Source organism: Poeciliopsis prolifica, unplaced genomic scaffold (genome assembly GCF_027474105.1).
Source record: "Poeciliopsis prolifica strain line A6 unplaced genomic scaffold, Auburn_PproV2 SCAFFOLD013, whole genome shotgun sequence".
In the NCBI taxonomy this organism is placed as follows: Eukaryota; Metazoa; Chordata; class Actinopteri; order Cyprinodontiformes; family Poeciliidae; genus Poeciliopsis; species Poeciliopsis prolifica.
This window is the reverse complement of record NW_026562388.1, coordinates 13125099-13146613: the sequence shown is the minus strand read 5'-3', so window position 1 is coordinate 13146613 and position 21515 is coordinate 13125099. Positions and strand designations below refer to the sequence as shown.

The 21515-nt window shown below is 38.1% G+C and overlaps 1 protein-coding gene across 1 annotated transcript in view; it reads right to left on the bottom strand.

Moving 5' to 3' along the window:
• bcl11ba (BCL11 transcription factor B a) overlaps window positions 1-21515 on the bottom strand; it is a 39080-nt gene that overhangs the window by 5645 nt on the left and 11920 nt on the right. The window lies entirely within an intron of this gene.

Genomic DNA, 21515 nt, shown 5'->3' with positions numbered 1-21515 from the left:
GCATTTGCTTTACGAGGAACATTTATTTATTTAAAACAAATAGCAAATAAATAGAATTGTGTCTCCAATTCGCAATAATTGAAATTTAAGACATTTAAATGTAAACTAAATATTCAAAAAAAAAGAAAACACAAAGGATATTTTTTTACAATGATATTAGTCATAAAAATAATAAATAAAACTTGAATTATTCATGAATTTGTCTCACTCTGTGAGTGTGTTTGCATTAAGGAGGAGCAGCGTGGAGGTGGAACAGCTGTTCTCCTCTACAGTCCTGTAAGGCCTTTTGACTTAATTATAGCAGACAGGACGTTCACACACACTCACACACTCTCACTTGTACAGTGAAAATAACAGCTCCCCATGTCTCAGCTTTTGTCTGCATGCTTCTCACAAGCTGTTTTAGTGTCGAATCTTAACACTCCAAAGAAAGAAACATTCACTCCCTCTGCCCCTTCCTCCATCTTTCTGCAAACTTCTCATTTGATCAGTGAAGTCATTTAGGAGTGTGTGTGAGTGTGTTTTGGAGAGTGAAATAATGCACCGAGACGCTATTTGTCTCCGGTCACAGTGGAAACAGAGGGCCATGGTTTTTGTCTTGGGGAAGTGTACGAGTGTGTGAGTGAGAGACAGAGTGCGAGGGAGAGAGAGAGGGAAAGAGAGCGCCCTCCCGGGGGAAGGGAGTCTAACGCAGATGGCAAATAAAGTATGCAGCCTGAGGCGAGAGCACATTATGCTAATTCTAATGTCAGCTGTACTTTAATATACGACTCTATTTAATCACCCCATTATTTTCTATTTCCATATGAAAAAGCAGGGAGAGCGAATGAGCTGCTCATCACTTTATTTGGTCGAATGCTGAGTGCTATGCTTTATGGAGTGAAGGAGAAAACACTGCACAGATACTTCTTTCCTCTCTGAGCGTTACTGTACACACACACGCACACACACACAAGTGCACACACCAACTCTTTGAATTATGATCTCCTGTATGAGTATTTACACTGACTATGTCTGTAAAGGTTACACAAGTTCACTGACATCTTTTTATAGAAGGTTTCAATGGTCACAGGCTGAACATTCACAGAGAGATAAACCATCTTATGCTTGCAGCATCCTGGAAGTCAAAACAGTTTATTCCAACTTTTAGCATGCATCTGATTTTAGTGACAAACAGTAGATCAGACTCTGATGCTCTGCAAGCAGTCAGGGAAGTGATTAAGATTCTACCAAGAGTGACGTCAAATATTCACGCGTCTAAGTAATCTGTTGGAAATTTTTTATGGAATAACAATTATACACAATAAATGGTTTTATTAAATATTCTGAAGTCAAAATATTTGATGTAATTTTTTTTTTAAATTAAGGAATAAAAAAGATAAGCAATCCTTTTGGAAATGCATAGCCTTACATATTCAAGACTTTGTTTAAAAAACATGACCATAAGTGTGTATTTCAGTAATTAATTTCCATAAAATAAATATATTGTTGCATGAGAGTAAATAAAACATAATGCAGTTTTGAACATTTGTTTTTAATATTTAAAAAAAAATCTAATTTGGAAATTCACTAGTATTAGTGTTTACTTCTAGAGTAAACAGAAGAAGAATAAGCAAAAATTCAATTGATTGCAATTAACATGCATGCACAGAATGAAACTAAATAATTCAATAAATAGCTTATCAATAAAAAAATAAAAAGTGCATATATATATAAACTTAAGGCCAATTTAGAGTCTCAAATTCAATGTGTTTGACATTTGGACGGATATAGGAAACCCTTAGAAAACGGGGGTTTCCTCTCAGATACACAGAGAGGACATGTGAACTCTGAATCATCTTTAGCTCTTCACCTCCCCCAGTCTGATTGGAGTCTGTTAGGTATTCATTAAAATCTGTAAAGTTTCATCCAATATAAAATTATTTAAGGTCTTTGTGTAATAAAAACACTCATTAAAAAATTATGAACATCATTGTGTCCGAAGCACAATTTAATCCAATAGCTATTTATACACCTTTTGCAGCTACATGATTTTGGTGAACAAAGTGTACTCATTATGTGAATAAAGTGAAGTCTTCAAATCATTTTTAGAGTATTTCAAACAATCAAATAATAATTTACACCAGATGTTGTGGAGAAAAGAAAAAAGTGGTGGTCAAAATTGAAAAAGAGACACTTTGCTTAAATTTAGGTTTGCTCACACATGGATTGCTAAAGTTGAGCTTAACATATTGCTACAGTATTTTAAAGTAGAAAGATGATGACTTCATCATATTTGGAGAACAAAATTGTGTATAATTGATCTTAATTTTAGACATGTCAGCCCACTTTTAAAAGCAGAATAGAAAGAAGCAGCTTCATATTTTCTGGATCTGGTTCACAGCAGCTTTCTAGCTTGTAATCTCATCATTTTTCTGCAGAACTCTTTAATCTGAGCTTTAATAGTTCAAGTCTTCTGTTTTTGTTCAATTTCAGAACCGAGACACTAAATAAATCTGATTTCTTTTTCTCTACCTCACTGATTGAGTCTCAGTTTCACATTCAGAAAAAATTGGCTTATTCTTTACACTTTCTCTCATTCCTCGTCTCTGTGTTGTTGTTTCTGTGGGCCGATGATTAATAAAAGGGAGTGTTGTCATCTTCTTCATGTTCCATTCAGTAGTCTCCAAAGCGGATCATCTGCTTTTATATCTCCAGCATCCTCCTCTGACCCATGTCCTATGGACAAACTTTACTTGTGATCTTCCTCTTTTTTTTCTCTCTGACATCGCCATATTCAACATCTTTTGTCCAGTATATATCCTCTGTCCTTCTGTCAATGTCAATTTGTCTCCAAACTTCTCCAAAACGCGTGACTAAATGTGAGAAAAAATATTTGTGACTCTCCACAAAATGAATGAAACTTGAGCATCAGTTTGTGAACGGATGAAAAAAAAAATATGATCAGCTGGAGATCAGACAAAACATTAAACAAAAGACCTCTCAGTTATCGAGTCAACAGGCTGCATACATGTTGCACATAAATATATTTTGTAATTATCTCAAGTTAATGGTGTTCAAACAGGACTTTTATGATAGAGAGAGGGCAACATTGGAGGAAAAGCTCTAATGTTTTCTATTGTTTCCATTATTACTTGTTGCCAGTACTTTAAACTAAAAGAAAAATTTCAAAAGTGCTCATAAATGTCTCTTAATTTATATATATTGTGACCATCTTAGAGTTCTTAAAAAGCACAGAGGATATTGTTCTCTGTTAACAATGATAACAGAATGAAAAAGAAAAAGACATGAGTGAATAATTACACACTTACTGCTTTCCTGGTCAGTGGGATAGAGGTGCGTCTTAACATGATGCCAAGGCAGAATAACATAAGAATTGATTTTAGAGGTGCAACTATTTCTCTACATCACTATGGGAAAAATTATGAGTTTATTTTCAAACTCTTTGAATCATCACCATCATTCTGCATCATTCTGCAACCATAAAATATTCCAGCTAGTTGCTAGCAAGTTCAACTAAAATTTAGACTGAGCAATGCTTAGACAAGTGATTAAAAAAACTGACTCCACAGGCTTGAATTAGAATGTTGAATGGTAAACTTCATGGCAGCACAATTAAAATAAAAACTGAAGAAGGAGCTTGTTTAGAGAAGTTGAAAGAGAACGTTTTTCTCTCTTAAGGTCTGAAAAACTTCATCTAATGGACCTATTGCAAGACTAAAGACCAAATATTTTTTTTAATGACTTCCAAACCTTGTAGTGATTTAACCATTCTGTGAATTTCTCTGCACACCAAAGTTTAAGTTTGAGGCCATTTGTTCAAGGCTTGGTCATAACTGGTTCATTTGAGGCAACTATGGAAAGAACAAGTCAAGATTTATGGCTGCTAAAGTTTCTCCCATGAGCTGCTGAACCATAGAGTGTAATTAGTTTTTTACTCATTATGTTTCCGTTCTTGGTTCCTCTTTGTGTGGTGAATACTTTCACTGTGTAATTTTACATTTTTCTTGTACATTTGAGGATAATTTATAAGAGTTTAGAATCTGGTAAAGAACTAATCTTTTATGTGTGCTATGGTTTATTGAACCCTTATAAAAGTAACCATAATATTTACCCAAATCCAATTCTCCATACCGCATCTTCCTATCTTTCCTTCAGATGAAACTCCACCTCCCACTTTTTCCACACAGAATCAAACTCTCATTACACACTGATTCCAGTTTTCACTATGATTCAATTTGCTGTAATTACTGCTGCTGCTGCTAATAAAAAAGGAGGAAGAGAGAGTAGAAAAGCAAAGGTGCAGAGGTCAACTGGCAGTTAGCGGCGTTCATTTTCATCACAGTGTATTCATCTGGGGCGGCTAATGGTCCAATTTTCTCCCCCTCGGCCCTCAATAAATATTGCTGGAATTACAGGTTAAATAGCTAAATTAAATCACAGCTATTACAGATGAAGGAGGGAGGAAGAGTGGGAGAGAGAGAGTTAAATATGTACAATTACAGAGGGGGGGGTGCATTGCTGCAAAGAGTGCGATTAAGGCAGCGAGTGTCGGCAGAACGCTGTGGGATTATTGCGTCCAGTTATTACGCAGATCCCTGCAGCAGGCTGATGTATCACTTTTATCTAATGTGATTTATTGTCTTGCACTTTGGTCATTAAAGCTTGAACATTAAACCCAACAAAAAAAAAAACTGAGAAAAATTAGCTAGTATGAGAAATTTATGAATTCCAGATAGATTCTTCCTCCTGTCCTACAGCTGCTGAGCCTCATTTAACTCCTCACCTTGCATTGCTGTCCATCACTATCAGCGCATGGCAGCATTTTCTCCAGTCATGTCATGTAGCACACATCCGAGCAGCACCAAAGCTAGTTGCTGCTTGTGGGGAATTAGGAGGTGTTTATTTCATGTGTCTCTGAGCTCATTTCAAAAACGGAGCTCACTCGGCGCCGCTTTGCCAGTATTCTTTAAATAGTCTGTTAGCTCTGAATGAAGTGGTTTGAGTGCAGCCCGACACGCACTTTAAATTGGTTTTAATAGCTCACAACTAGAATCATTACGAGACCACATACAGTACCAGCAGCAGCTTTAATTAAATCTCATCAAGATCTTTTGCTCCAACAGCCGAATTTATCTGCTGCACGACGCACCGGCCGGCCAGAAGTCTTGTTGAAGCTCCGGTGGGAAATGTGAGTCATCTCCGAGCTCAGATCACCGCAGATGCTGTTGGCCAAAAACCAAGAGGCAAACCCCAAAGTCCTTCTGGTTTTTAGGCTCTTGCTGTCAGATTGCAAGCAGCAAAACGAGCTGCCATCTAACAGACTTTCTTGTTTTTCAGCTAAAAAAAAGTATGCAAAGTATTCAAAATGAATGGAGTTTAAATTGGGAACCAATATGTGGATTTGATCTTTTTTCTCTCTTGCAAACTATGTTTGAAGATCGAGTATTCAAAATAGTCATGTCGTCCCACCTAAAAGAAACTCAACATTATAAAATAAATACTATCTGAACGAGCAATCTGAACATATTAGAAACATCTTATGTTTTAATAATTTACAAATATGTTTTGCTTGAAATTTTATTTTTTCTGAAAGGGATGTTAACTGACAAAAATCTGGGTGAATATGAAAAAAATATGGATTTGAATGTCTGGTCAAACAATTTGAATGCAATGATGCTGAACTTCTGAATTCAAATGTACAAGTGGTGGAAACAAAGAAGTGTTTGTATCCAGCATGCCATTCTGGTACAACCATAATTAACCAGATTTAAGATAATCAACATGAGCTCTGTTTTTATGTCTAATTTTCTCTATTTTTGTGTAATTTTCCTCTGTCCTTCTTCCTCCAGGGATGTGTGTTGAACTTTAGTTTCATCCCATCTTCTCCTCATGTTACCCAGCCAACAAAGGATTATCACTGAACAAGGTCTGTACGCATTCCTGGCAAGAAAAAACGGGTCCTATTGGTGTGGCTTTGAAAGGAAAGCTGAACAGATCAGAACCAAATTAGATTGAATTTAGCTCATTAGAGGAAGAGGAAGGCAGAGGGAGAGATCCGCGGTCCCTCACGCAGTGCAACGAGTCCCGCAGTCAGAACAAGGCCAATCCAAAACAAACTGCTGTGCGTTTGTGTGTGTTGCTGCCTCTGTGCCCTGTTAACAAATTAGAGGGATTAGAAGAGGAGAGCGCCAGAGCATACCAGCTAATCCCACACACTGGCCTGCACCACTGCACCTGGGGAGCCTGCGAGAAACTGTGAGGAGCGGCAGGAGCCTCTACAGCCACCTTTATAATCCTGCACAATGCACACGCGAACACACGACACCTGATACATGTCACTCCGAATGTGTATGTCGATGGAAGACAGCGATGTGACAGATTTGTTGCGCTTCGTTGCCTCTCAGGTGACTTCCAAAGTAGCTGACATATTTGTTGCCGTCTCTTGTAAAGCATCAGATTTCTCTCTGAATGTCTTTATTCAGTAGTTGCCATTTAAATACAGTAAAACCAATGACACTTTTATGATACTTTGCATATGTCCAAAACAATCTGCATTTAATGTCTGGAGAGATGATAAAATATAGCAGAAAAGTAGATTTTTCTGCCTTACAACTAACTTAGTTCAGGTATTCTGTCATTTTTATGTAATTAAATAAAAGAAAGAAGAAGCTGCTGAATAATGCCAACACTGGACGCTCACAAAATGCTGAGTCATTCCATTATTTCCCAGGGAGCAGGAGATGGCCCACAGCATGACTATTTTCATCAAATTGAAACAAAAATTTAAATTTTAAATATCTCAGTTAAGCATTGTGTGAAACACAATTATTGCATCAAATAAATATTTGAACCGTCAGTAGCAGAACCGTCAGGTCCAGTAGCAGAACTGGTAGTTCTGGTGGTACACTGGTAGTAGTACCACCGGTGTGGATCTTGAGGATCCACACTTAAATATTTCATGCATGTGCAGTTTTTTTATTATGGGGATTAAAGAGACTTCAGTTTCTTCAGTTTTAGTTCTATTTTTTTTAGTGCAGCCAGTGACCTTCAGTCACATTAATTAGACAGGAAATGAGTAAAGAAATAAAGGGAAAAACCTGCAACAAATATTTAAAGGCTGAAAATAAACCCCCACAGGGGTGTCAAGGACACAATAAGTAATCTCAGTAAGTACTTTGACCTAAAATAGCATGCTGAATTAGTTAAATACGACAAAAATGCATTTAACCTGACATCAAAGAATTGTTTTTTATTAACTACATCACAATATTGAATTTGTACTGAAATAGAATTGAATTGCCATTAAGGAGAAGACCGCAATTTTATTTGTGAATTTATTTGTTCTGGTGCTTGATTTTCTACCTTTAAACATAATTGTTAACATTTAAATTTGAAGTAGATTCTCAGTTCTCACAGACATCTCTATGGAGAAAACTGTGTTTTTGTCTGTACAGTTAAGTCACTGACATGCTGTCAGGTGGAGAGTTGGCATAGCCACAATAGAGAAACTCTGCCATGAGGTTGATGTGACAGGGACAGCGGTCCAGCACATTTTTGGATCCCTCCCTCCTCTTCCCATCTCCCGTCCCGTCCAAATTCCATCCCCCTCCTTCCCGAATGCAAGACTCGTCCAAGCTGAGCTCGGCCAAGTGGGAGTCTCCTGGAACACGCACAAGCCGGAGAATCATCCAAGACTGTGATGTAGCAGTGCCTCTCCTGTCTGAATAAGACATATTACAGCTTTGTCTGACAGCAGCATCAAAAGGAAAATCTCTCTCTGTCTGCGTTGGTCCTTCACTGCTCGCCTGCTCTTCCTTACTGTAGCAGACAGGTTTATAAATTCAACATTACGCCCTCTGATCAGTTTCACCTTTTCAACTCTCAAAGCGAACAGAGATCTTTCAGGTGACTGCAGCCTTTTATATATATATATATATATATATATATATATATATATATATATATATATATATTATATATATATAATATATATATATATATATATATATATATATATATATATATATATATATTTTTTTTTTAATTTTACATTTATCATGGATGTGAGGCAGGGAAAGTGCTGATGCAGATTTGACTTTAGTTTGAGAGGAGAGAAAGACAATCAGGAACAGAACTCTGGGGTCTGAGTGGACTTGTTTATCCAGAAATAACACCGAGATGAGGGAGCAGGGAGAGAAAGGGGGACAAGTAGAGGAAATCCAGACCAGAAATTGTGAGGGAGGGTATGGATGGGATGCAAGAGGGATGAGGGGACAGGTCTGTGCTGCAAGACCTTATAAGGGCTGGATGAGTGCAGTGAAATTAACAGAGTCGCAGCAATGGTACATATAGTGAACTAAACAGAGAGCAGTCACTCTGGCTGACTCATGCAGTTTTAAAGTGGACTACATAAATGTCAAGAGTTAAATTAAAGTTAATCTAAAGACTCATTTGTGTTAATTATACCTTTGCTCTCATTTATCCTCAATTTCTTCTACTTTAAAAGCCCTCTGTACACAGCACATAACTCAACTATATATATATATATATATATATATATATATATATATATATATATATATATATATATATATATATATATATATATATATATAATATATATATATATATACACATACATACCCTGTGGTAAGCTCGGTTCAAATAGGTTTGTAGAAACCTGGCTGCTTGCGCAAAATCTCCAAAATCACAGCTGTAGTTCTTGCTACATATGTCCTTCACCTACATGGGTGTCCCTCAATAAGACCTTCCATTTTTCGTTCCCAAGGATTCAAACATGGCAGAGCAAACTACAACACTGTGAGCCATATGTTCAACAATGGTCGTAGTAAGAGAATGCATGGAAACCACATAAATACAAGATTTAGTCAATGAGAAAGGGGCCTTTGTGAAATCTGCTTCCAAGTTCAACACTAGATTTGTCAAATTACAGTCCTCAAGGACCAGTGTCCTGCAACTTTTAAAAGCATCACTGGTCCACCTGAATCAAATGACTGAATTACCTCCTGAGGTAGAAGTTTGAGACCGCTTTTCCCATAAACCCTGATGATCTTGACTTCCCATCAGTCAGCTAATGTTTTTTGACTGAATATCAGTTTAAGGAAACTGAAATTGTACTGCCAATGTCTTCATCTGTGATTGTTTCCAAATCAACAATGTACCGGATCCTTGAATCTCTTCCTGCATTGGTGAAGTGACCAGATGGTGGATCTCTAAAACTTATCTGGCCTACACTTGAACAGATCCTAGTGGGTAAGATTCACCAATGAGTCTCCTAACCCTAACCCTAACCCAACTACTCCCTGTATGGGAGGTATAACCAGGTCCAACAATCTTGAAATTGTCTCCATAGATAATGAATTGTGCCATAAGTCAATTTACCATTGGAAAACAACAGCTTTGGTTTTAAGCTAATCAAGACTAACCCCACCACCATGACGACATAGTGAAAGTAATGTGCTAACTTAAGTATGGGTAATAAAAGGTTAAGGATGCTCATAATATTGAGCAAATTATGGCGTCAAGACTTGTTTTCTTGCAAACTTGTCAAATTAGGCAGAATATGGGAGAAACTGAACACAGCTTCAGGTGAAAACTGTCAGCACATCAGTTTGGAAAACAGCTCAAATTTAAGTCTAAGGGACTTCATCCCCAACTCAATTTCTATGTCTCTAGCTTAGCAGACAAGAAAATATGACAAAATTATATTTGAACCTTGCAGAGTTTGATCTTTTATTGCAACAGGTAATAGGTAAAACTCCTTCAGAGTTTCTGTAGGAGCTGATTGAGGTGGAAATAATATACCAAACTGTTCTGCAGCCCTTTATTTTGTCTTTTAGTTTTTACAAATAAAAACATGAGCAAAACAAAACAGTAGCCTTCATGTTTTAGAGCAGAAATGACAAGAATGCATTGGTATCACATATTTATAATAAAGCAACAACCAAAAAAAGAATTTGTCCTTACAAAATCTAATTTTGAAGGAGCTCTTGAAAGGTCTCTGTTTTATTCCAAGGAACCTTCAACCATTTCATGATTGTCTGCAGATTATGCCAGATACCTGCTGTTTCACACATGATAGAGCTCAGTCTCTTGTAAACCCCACAGAATGTGACAGAGAGCATGGGTCAGTCAGATGCTGCTTTTATCCAAGAACTGACCATTTAGGTCATAACATTTACTGCAAGAGCTGCTTTCTCTGCATGTGCCTGCTTCATTCAGCTGTCATGACGGATGCACTGATATGATTTCCCTTCACCGTGGCCAGGCAGATGGCACCACGGAGCTCAAACAAACCTTGAGAGGCTAAGCCCTGCCAGCAGTTGGTCACACTTTATCCACTGACCAATCACAGCTGCATGACAATGGCTTGGACCCTGCAGTTGCTGTAAATGGCTGAATGGGTGGTTGTAATCTACTGCAAAGTACCAATGAATTGAGAGAACAATCCGCTGTAGGGCAGTGAGAGGAAACAGAGCAGAACCCTGTGGTGATCTGGCAGCCACAACGATTGAGAACATTTTACCTGCAATTTTCTCCATGCAGGTCTGCCTTTTGTTTGTAGATCTAGAAATGGCACCACAGGGCACTTAGGGGGTCCAGCAGGGGAAAAACATGGGCAGACAGCATCTTTACACATCACATAAAATCCTCATGGTCAAAGCTGTAAACCATGTCTGAAATTATCAATAACTGTGTGCTTGAGTATGTTTCTTAAGCAGCGTTTTTATTCTTAAACTCTTCCCAGATTTCTGTCTGAATAAAGGCAAGAAGCAGAAGAAGGAATGGGGAGTGGTCTGCCTGTCTTTAATCAGGCGGCTGCTGCCAGTTTTTGGCCCTCAGCCAGTATTGTTTACTTGGCCAGCCCCCAGCCTCGCTCTGCATTGTAAATTATCCTGCAACGGGGGCAATTTTAGCCCCTCCAACAGGTAGAAAACAAACCGTTCCCACATGGGAGGGCCCTCGTACACAAACAGCTCTCACAGGCTAAACAACATCAAATAAAAACTATCATATAAATTCATTACTTGTTGTGCTGGGAAACAAACAGGACACGGGCTGCTTTCTCAGGAGAAAAACTACACATGTTATCGATTTATTTAAAGATTTTAAAAAAAGAAAAGAAAGGCAGAGACGGCAGCATCCCAACTCCTTTCCTCCAGCCTTCTTTTTGTTATCTGTGATGTTGCCCAGAGAAATCAATAGAACAACTGTAGCTGGTGAGCTTTGTTTATCTTTTCCTCTAAGTGAATAATTCAGGGGTGTCAGCAGGGGTGAGGCGAAGCTTTGATATAAACCAAAGAGTTTTGTGTTCAGGGGGGTTCTATCTTCCTCTTTATCCCACTCTTCTTCCCCAGAAAGTCACGAGGAGAAGCTGCAAAAACTCCTTCTTTGGTTCACCAACATCAACTACAATCCCTCTGGTATAAAACTGAAAATCATAGGAAGAAAAGATGAGGAAAAAAGTGTGGCAAACAGTTTTGGGAGAAGTGAGAGTATATGAAGATTTTAATTTGAAGGTTTCAGAGTTTCTGTAGGAGCTGATTGAGGTGGAAATAATATACCAAACGTAAGGTATTGTAGAGGTCTTTTCTGTAATTTAATTTATTTTTTCAAACTCCAGGCTGGCAAATTTCAACACAGATGGAAGAATGAGAAACATAATCAAACTGCAACATTCAAAAAAAATTATGTTTTTCTGTTTTTTGGGATGAGTTTTTGTCACATAAATCATCTGATACTAATGGTTTTCAAGATGGAGGTACTTGGAAAACTTTGAATTTTCTGGGGTGGTACATATAAAAAATTAAATAACCACCACCAAATAAAGTAAATAAACCAAATTAGTTAGTCAGCATACAAATAAAAATCCAGGGATTTTATTTGTTTTAAAAGACCTAGCTCAAAGATTCTTAAATCACAAGCCACAATTCAGATCCAGACCCGAATATAGCATGTCTGCGCTTAAGTGGTTTCAAACAGAACACTGTTTTTAATGGCTATGTTTTCTTGCATTTATGGTAATCCAATGAAAGCACTGCAGCATTTCCAGCCTTTATTACATCCCTGTTTTTGGTACTGGTTGTGATTGGCAATGTCTCAGTGGGGGTCTGTTTGCTTGTTGCTTTAGCAGAGACCAGGAAGAGATTCATAGACTCCATGACTCCTGTGGTTTTATATTTGTTGAGGTCATTTAGGTACGAAACAAAAGCAGAAAATTGAAAACATTTTGCACTGAAGGTAACGTTTAAAGCAATCTCTCGAGCTGTAGCAAGTGATAGTGGTAGCAACTTATACATGAGGTGTGGCCTGGAAATTTAAAGCCCTGATGGAGCCATGCCAGAGGTACAGCCCCATCATTACAACTGAACTAAAGATGGCATAGATTTCTGCATCCAGACACACTTTGACAGAATTGTGCCAGGACTTTTGAATCACTGTGGGAGGTTTTCTAAATTTGCCCTCATCCCAGTCCAATCTAATAGGTCTCGAATAGTTTTGAAATGCCCATCCACTGAGGAGGTTGCCTTACAAGTTAGGCTGCTTTTCTGGAATACAAATATAGAATAACAAATTTAGTAGAAAGTGTTTAAGTCCGGGTGAGAAAATTATGAATACTAAGAGCAAACCACTTCCTTACAGAAAAACCTAACAGGATTGGTTTAAATTACTGTTTTGCCATAAGCTGTGGTTCTGTGTTGTATAGCTGAACAGTAACTGGAGAGATTTAAACCCTTACAAACAAGGAGATCAACACGTATTTGTCAGGCTATGTCACCCTTAGCTGCAGGAACATAAATGCACACACTCCTCCACACACATAAACAGACATGCACACATACGACGAGGAGGCAAACACACAGAGAAGTCACTAAACCTCTGCGTCCCACCTTCACCACGGACACACAAAACCCTCAGTCCCTTGTAATTGAGGTTTAAATCCTTTCCTAACATCCTTCCATCCCTCACTCTTCACCAAACATGGATTGGGCCAACACAGAGCCCCTAATCCCTCCCAGTTTAACCAAGTGAGAAATTAGCTTTTGTTAAGTGGTGATTTGGCCAGTGCTAAACGCCAACAGACTATTGTAGAGGAGAGGGGCAGCCATGAGTTGCAAACACTCAGAGAAAAAACTGTCCGTGCAGCCCGGATTGAACTACTGCAACAAAGCTGTCAAATTGTTTTAGCCGAGATTTCCATCCCCCACCGTTTGGTTCAAGAAAACCTTGAAGAAAGGCCTGTATCTCCAATGTTTCTCTGAGGTATTGTGTCTGTTCCCTTGCCTCTAAATTCCTCCCAGTTTTTCTGCCTTTATAAAACGAAAACATGTACTCAAAGCTGCTGCAAAAAGCCACTAGTGTCAGGTTGATAGACGACACAAGGATTCAGATCCTCAAAGCTGCAGAGAAAGAGCCGGCTGTTGCAGCAGGAGGAGATGAGACAAAGCCCGGCGTCTATCTGAGACTCAGCAGGGCGAAATCTGCCACAGACCGGCTCAGAGACTTCAGGAGTTCATCAGAGCTGCTGTGATACATCTACAAGGGAGAAAGGAAAATGACAAACTTTCTGTTTTCGATGACCAATCCAACATTACAATCTTTACCACATCATTGGATTTGTTCCTTTACTTTTGCTCTCTGTATTTTTTTTATTATTATTTCAGGTCCAAGTTCTCTATTTCAAATTTCATTAGTTATTGATCTCTCATTGCTGTGATTGCTTCCTGCTTTCCCATCACACCTCATTCCTAATCTTTACACCCGCTTTGGATCCATTCGTTTATTTCCTTACTTAATAAAGACCCTAATTTACTTTTTCTGTTTTTTAGTTGTGTTTCATGCATCTCTGCCCTGCTCATCTGCTGTCTTTCCTGTACTCTTTGGAATTTAGTTCTTGCATTTTATATTTTTAGATTCCTAACCTTCATTAGCATTTTTTGTGTCTTTTTAGAACTTAGAGGACACCTCAGAGAAAAAGCATGCTCACAGTGCACAACGACACCAATATGAATTTGCTTTTGTCACTCAGTCAGTTCCTGTTCACACTCTTTAGTGAAATGCCTTTCATTCTACTTTTCCTGTAACTTTCTGAAGTTTGTCCTTTCCTCAAATCTGATGCACCAATTATATCACTTTAAATGTAGCTTTAGGCATTTTATTGGGGAACATAAAAGCTTTAATGTTTCATTTATGTTCCAAAAATTAAGAGCTCCAAGTTATGCTTAAAAACATTTAGTAAAAAAAAATCAATAAAATGAAATTTCCTAATTCATAATTTTCCATCAGTTGTACTGAGCTTTAAGGAAATAATGGCTACTCCATTCAGGAACACATCATTCCTTTGTATGTACCATCAAAACCCTGTTTTTGTTTTATTAAAGTTTTTTCTTTCTGTTTGAGACACCACCCAATGAATTATCGAGGGGGATACGAGTAAAAACGTGACTAAACAACTTTGTGGAGCACAAATATGTTTTCCTCTTCTGTTATTCATTTGCCAGCTGCCCAAAATTGATCTTGCTGCGCACTGTGGGGGTCCTGACCATCAGGCTGGGAACCATCGCTCTATTTCACTCACATTTAATGAGGACCAGCTCACAGGTTCAGAAACAACTTTAAAGTTTAAGTTCAGACTCTTCTGGTGCACATTTGGCATGAAATTATTACCACATTTCCCCTTACTGTTGAACCAACTCATAATTATATGCACAACTAAATAAATGTTCTGTTTTTAGATCAATTTTGACTTACATATTGCTGTGATAATCATGAAAACATGACTTAATTAATCTGAAATGACCCTAATTTAATGTTCTATAAATTAATGAGCAGTCACCAAGAATGCCAGGATGAAACACCCACCTTCATTCTGTCACTTAGCCGACGATTGTTGGAAAACTTTCACAGCCCCTCAAGACTGGATCATATGGAGATAAGTCGAATCCATCTTTTTAAAAATCTGATCCTGGAAAGATATTTCTACATATGACCAGCTGCTATATCTATGACCGAAACATCTACACTCATTAAACAATTCAACATAAACAGTGTCACTAAGAAAAATTGCAGCCTAAATGTGTGAACATACTTGTGTTAACATTAAGCACACACTAAGGAGAGTCTGCGCATGCATAATTTCTGTGAACACACACATACACGCAACGTCTCAGTGCAGCTACATAGCATTCGGAGGGAATGCTGTTGCAGCTTTTGCAGAGCCTGCATCCTTAAATATCAGTAGCAGTGAAAGTGAATTAAGACGGAAGGGAAGCTCCACATAGCTTCCCAATTCGCTTTTTTCTCTCTGTCCACAGTCATGCTTAACAAAAAATGTAGAACAAAAGGTAATACCTTTTGTTTTATGTGAAGAAACACAACAATGAAAGAAATACAACGATGATACTTTATGGTTTTGTTTAAAATCTAGAAGATATCTTTTCTTAATGAGAGATCATTGCACATTGACATGATAACACAAAGTAGTTTTAATAAATTGCTTTCTGCAAAAATGTAGATGACATTTCACCAGTTTGCAAAATGCTATTTAAAATGTGTTGATGTGGCATGGATAAGCTCAGTTTCAAGGATTAAACACACGATAAGTTTTCTATGTATGTGCAGCTTGTCTCACCCGGCACTACACAAAGTATTCATTTGATTTATGCAAGTCAGTCTTTAGTTCCTGAGAAGACAAATAATTCAAAGAAGAATCTGTCTTCAGTCAAGACCATGTGTTTTGTGATTCTAGGCTATGGCATGTAGTTTAGGGACTTCAACGGCAAATAATATAAACTGAAAATGAAAACATAATAATAAACAGAAACATGAAATGGGCATTAAAACTGACTTTGAATTTTACATAAATTGACAGTTCTTGTTTCCCTTCAGTTTTCTGTATCTGCAGTGAGAAATGTTTCCTGAGGCTGCTGGAAAGGTGTTTAGTGGTGTTGCCTCACAGCATGAAAGGGACTCAAACCAGTACAGGTTTGCAGGGTTTTCGTATTTTAATTGGAGCTGCTGAAAGTCTTGAAGTACAGAAAAGAAAACAAGTTTATGGCATATCCCTACAGTCTGAAGGAATGATGAGTATTGTTTTTCTAACCGTAAACAAGTAATTGTTGTTGTCTAAACCTAACTGCAATACATCTAACGCCAAAAGGAATAAAATCAAAAATGGAACTTTTTAATATAACAAATCTCAGCCTCTTCCCTAAGCTTTACAAGGCCCAATTAATTTTATTTTATTAGATTTGTTGAAAATGTTCCATTGTTTTTTGTTTCTCCCAGAAAGCTAGCCACTTTGCTAAACTGTTGCTAATGCTTCTTTGTGTGTCTGGCCCTGGATCAAATAAGTTGATTCTTTATTAGCTTTATTAGGTGAGCTCATGGAAACCACCACCAAATCACATTTTTAATCTGACAAAAACCTAAAAAGAACACAGCTTAACTTTTCACAAGAAAATCTGACTGGTATCAAAAATGCTGACTCTGTCATGCTGCTACTTGTAGATCAATGCAATGCACAAAGCTGTGGTTCAGCTGAATCTATAAACACCATTTCCAACTGAGTTCTTTAACACTGTTGGTGAATAAATCTTGCTCTGAATGATGTGTTTATCTCCTTTTCCAGAGCTTCTGGTCCCAATTAGATCAGTGAAGAACTGGGCTGCATTGTGAAGCGTTCATAAACACTTCATGTTGTTAAAAGCAACAATGATATATAAAATTCTGATATCAGGGCATCTGTTAGAGGGATACTGTATAAACAATGTATTTGAAGCTAAACTATTAATAGTTTCTCAATCCAGCCAATAACATAGTTGCAAGTTGATTGTCAGATGGTGGCAAACCAGTTTTTTCTTCAAATGCCTGCTGGATCTAGCACTGGGCCTATTTTAAGTCCAGAAACTGGTATTGTGGAAGACCCTGTCTGTGTCAACCCATCAAAGGTATATAATGTGTTACTCCTCTTTGCAATTTGTCGACAACACAAAGTAAAAATAATTTTTCAATCTGTTATTTTATGAATGAGGTGATAGCTTCCATTAATGTAAGTTTCATTCACACATTTCTGCTAATCATTGCCCAAGTTTTCACACATTAAAGTTACAGATAAAAAAGGCAACCATTTGTCAAGATTTTGACAAAATTTATTCCTCCTGTCAAAGAGAAAAAAAATACCATACAAAAAGGTCCAAATATTTGGATTAATATTTCTTGATTATCTGAAAAGAAGCATATGATCCAGGTCATCTTCACATATATCTCTCATAGAAAATAAGTTATTCACACTAACTATTTGCTAAATAAATTATTACAGTGTCACCTAAAATCACTATATCAAACCATCTGTTTTGGTGCAAAAACACACAAACATGAACTCTAAGTGTTGAAGAATGAAACCACGATTCCTCGGTATTATCCAAAGCTGCCCTGTGATTTATTCCCATCCTGTTGATGGTTTTATTGGCCGCAGCTGGAGACTCTCCATGGTCCCAACAACCTCTGACTGTGTTTTAATAAATCAAACCACAAAATAACATAGCTTTCCTTCTTTGTCTTCATTCCCTTTTGATATAAATTGAACTCCACTAACGCAAAATAGCACAGAAATGCTCTGTGGATCAAACTACCCCCCAAGAAATTAAAATAACCTTCTTCTCGCAGAAGACAATTTAAAATAAAGGCACATCTTTTAAAATCAGTGTCTATTCACTTTTTTCATGATTATTAGAAGTATCACATGTATGAAATCGCAGGCATCTACATCACTGAAATTAAGTTGTAATCTCCAAAATTCTGTGAATGTTTTCATCTTCATTAAACCCGGCACTGTCTGCGAAGTCTTTTCTATTTTGAAATGAAGAACTGTGAGTAAACAATAGATTTACAAATGGCTGCCAGCCAGTGCTCGACTCAGTGTGTGCATGTGCTTGCGCGTGTGTAGGGGTGTTTGTGTGTGTGTGTGTGTGTGGTGTGTGTGTGTGTGTGGGGGGGGGGGAGGGGGGGGGGTGAGATAAATTTAGGATGGGAATTTACTGAAAAGCCTTCAGTTTCTCGACAAATAAAGCAGATTTCAAGAAAGTTACGGGCAAAAAGAGAGTAGATCTGTCATCTTTGATAAAGGTCCAACATTCCTTTCACCTCCTCTTCTTCCTCCTCCAGGCCTCACCTTCATCCTCCCTCACACACACGCTCCCAGGCGCACACACACACACACACACACCACTGCCTCCTCCACCAATCTCATCACTGAAGCCAGGACATCAATTTTGCAAGTCGCCGAAAATTACCATGCATGAATGCAAAAAAGGCTGATCAGGAGTAATTAACACGGCTTCATATGCAAATTTTATTAATGCAGAACTACAAAGTCATTATGCAAATGAGGGCTTCGCCGAGCCTCTTGACAAATACTCGCAGCTCCAGCCATCGAGATGGATGACAAGTCTGCTCACTCACTTCGGACTGGAGGGATGCCTGTGTATTTTAGTCTAGTTAGTGGATTAGCACCGGCTATTGCTGCTGGCTAGCTGTGTGTGCGTGCGTGTGCATGTCCGTGCATACGTGGCCAGTCTGTGCGTGTAAACTGTGTGATTAGGAAAGTGGCTAATGGGTGTGTGGCAGAGTAATGAACCTGAGATGCAGGGGATGGAGGCATTTGGGGGGTGAGATGATATGAATATGCATGATGCTCGCTGGCTTTGATGATTAAAGAAAATTTTAATATTTAAATGAGTGCATGCAAAGTGATTACCGCTGCAGAGACAGAGAGGGAGAAGACAGGGCAAAAATGGCAAAAAGGGATTTAGAAAATGCAAAGAAGCACATGAGATGTTGTACTGATGGTGAAATTTCCCCCCAACCCCCTACCCACCTCCAGCCTCTGTGTTTCCTCTCTGTCTCAATCAGTCACCGTCTTTCTCTGCCGTCATGTGTCTCATTTCGCTCTGGGTGCCTGGTTTGTGTCCAGGATGTTGGATTTTACAGAAGAAAGATGGAAGAGGAGGATGGAGGGAAGACAAGAGGGGGAAAAGTATGCTCACACGGACACGCAACATCTCATCCTGTGATGCATTTCTAAGGCTTGACGAGGAATACACGGAAAGAGCCAACGGTTAAACACGATCATTTTAACCAATAACAAAAAATATTCTTTGTAAGAAGAAACCAACCTGATTAGACAAGTTATTTATTGAGTGCCTGGAATGTGCAAACAATTGAATTCCAACATATTTGATGGTTCTCTTCATAGTGAAGAATGAACGACACATAGGAATATTCACAATGATCCCAAAATTTTCTACTAGCCCTGTTCATTCCTGTCATGATTTATAGACCAAATAGGGAACATCAACCATCAACAAGATCACCATCAACAGGCTAATGCATAAAGGCAGTGTTACTGTTCAATTCTGAGTAAATATACATATTTTTGCACAGTGGTCTCTGAGTCAATAATCCTTTTTGTTGATAAAGGGCTGCTTCATCATTTTCAGTCTGGTGCTAAATTAGTAGGGAAGTTGTCTGAATTTAAAGACATGCAATTCCAACTGGTTCATGTTTGTTTTGCATTTTATGAACCCCTTAATTTTAAAAATTACATATTTATTATCATGCTGTAATTTAAATTAGCTGTGGTTGAGTGGTGAACCAATAACCTCAAAAATACTTCCAAAACACTCTTTTTATAGGTAAAATTAAGTAAAGCCAGTGTATGTAACAGAAGTGTTTTGTTAATTAAAACACTGATGTGAAATATAAAATAGATTTATTGTGCACAGTGTTTTACATAAGGTGATCTTAACTCTTTTTACAAACTCTTGATGTATTTGTAAAATTAGCTAACATTAAACACATTAATTCTGTTACGGCATTTTTATTACAAATATGATTTAACAATGGAGAGAAAAATGGTCTTGTATAGTCCTGTTTATACAAGACCATCAACATAAAATCTGATCAAATTCTGCACTCAAAACTGGAAAATTTCCTGCAGAACCACACAACAGTTCTCACAACCCTATCATTATGGCGACAGGAGTGACGTATGAAATGGCATGGGTGTTTGATTGGTAATCCTCCAGGTAGCAGACTTCAGGGATCGCTGCTCTACCTTCCCACTTAAACAAGTTCAGAATAAAAAATAAATAAATAAGGAATCCAGTTTTCCAGACCCAGATGACATTTCTGTAAGTTCTTGTCTGAGTAAACAGGAAGTCCTTTTTTAAGCAAACTTTGTGGTTAAATCTTGACCTGATATGTGCATGCAGCTTTCAGAACCTATAAAATGATTCACGGCTGTACTGTCTAAAGATACAAACACCCAGGCTGGGGTGAGAGAGGCAAACCAATACTTGCAGAGGGAGAGAGAGAGCGATACAAACCAGAGTAATTACCACTTCAAACAGGCCATCGCTCCATCCGAGAGGCCTACCAGCTTTATTGAAACAACGCACACACACACACGCACAAAAAAAAACAAGAGCAGTGGGGCTCCATAATGCCTCTAAAGTACAGACTGCTATATCAAACACACACACACACACACACACACTCTAGGTTGAAGCTCTTTGTGGAGTTTAATTTGGAAGATAAATAAGCATATGGTAAATATTTTCACGACCCACCACTGAGTTCTGTCATTATTTATGAAAAACGTGTGTGAATGTTTGAAGCGTTTTCGTCATTGCCGCGTTTTAATATTGGAATTACCGCTGGTGGTGTAAGAATAAATGAAGTACAACAAACAGAAGCAAAAAGGTTGTGAACGCAGCACACGTACAACCCGTCAGATTGAAGAAAGGTGTCATCGTCTCAGAGTTTGTCAGAACTTACCCCTCTGCTGCTCTTCTGTGTGTGTGTGTGTGTGTGTGTGTGTGTAAGTGGACTTGGTTAAACGTCTGAATTAAACCCTGGCTGACGGGGCTTTAAGGGCTGCACAGCATCGTGTCAGGTACTGTTAAACATTCCTCAGTAAGAAGCACTCACAGTGTGCAAGTCTTAAAGAAAAACTGACGTTTCTTTATTTTAATCTGCTGTCACTGTGGGGTGCCTGCTAACCATGCCAATGCTCACCTGAGACTATGACGGTGTTTGACCTGACTGTCGCCAGTAAAACTTCAGCAGATTGGCTGCAATATGTTTCTTCAAACTGCCTCCAATGATGTTTGGTTATCTGTGTTGTCGGCACTGATAAGAAATAGTCATTGTCTGCTTTATCATTTATTTTGACTAATTCAGAGGCTTTGTGACCAACACAACCTTGAGTCTGAGTAGGAATTGCTGTATGCTATTAGTCGGTCAAATATTTCATACCTGGGCTTCGACTGCTTCCGGCCTGTTTTAGCAGCTTCATGAACTTTTAAGCTGCTGCTATACATGGATTTTCCCCGAGTCGGACAATATAGGCCATTTCTATTTTATTCAATGCAATTTTGTAATTTTTGAGGTTTTCTCACCAGTTTTTTTTTCTACATCTTCTTTGGTTT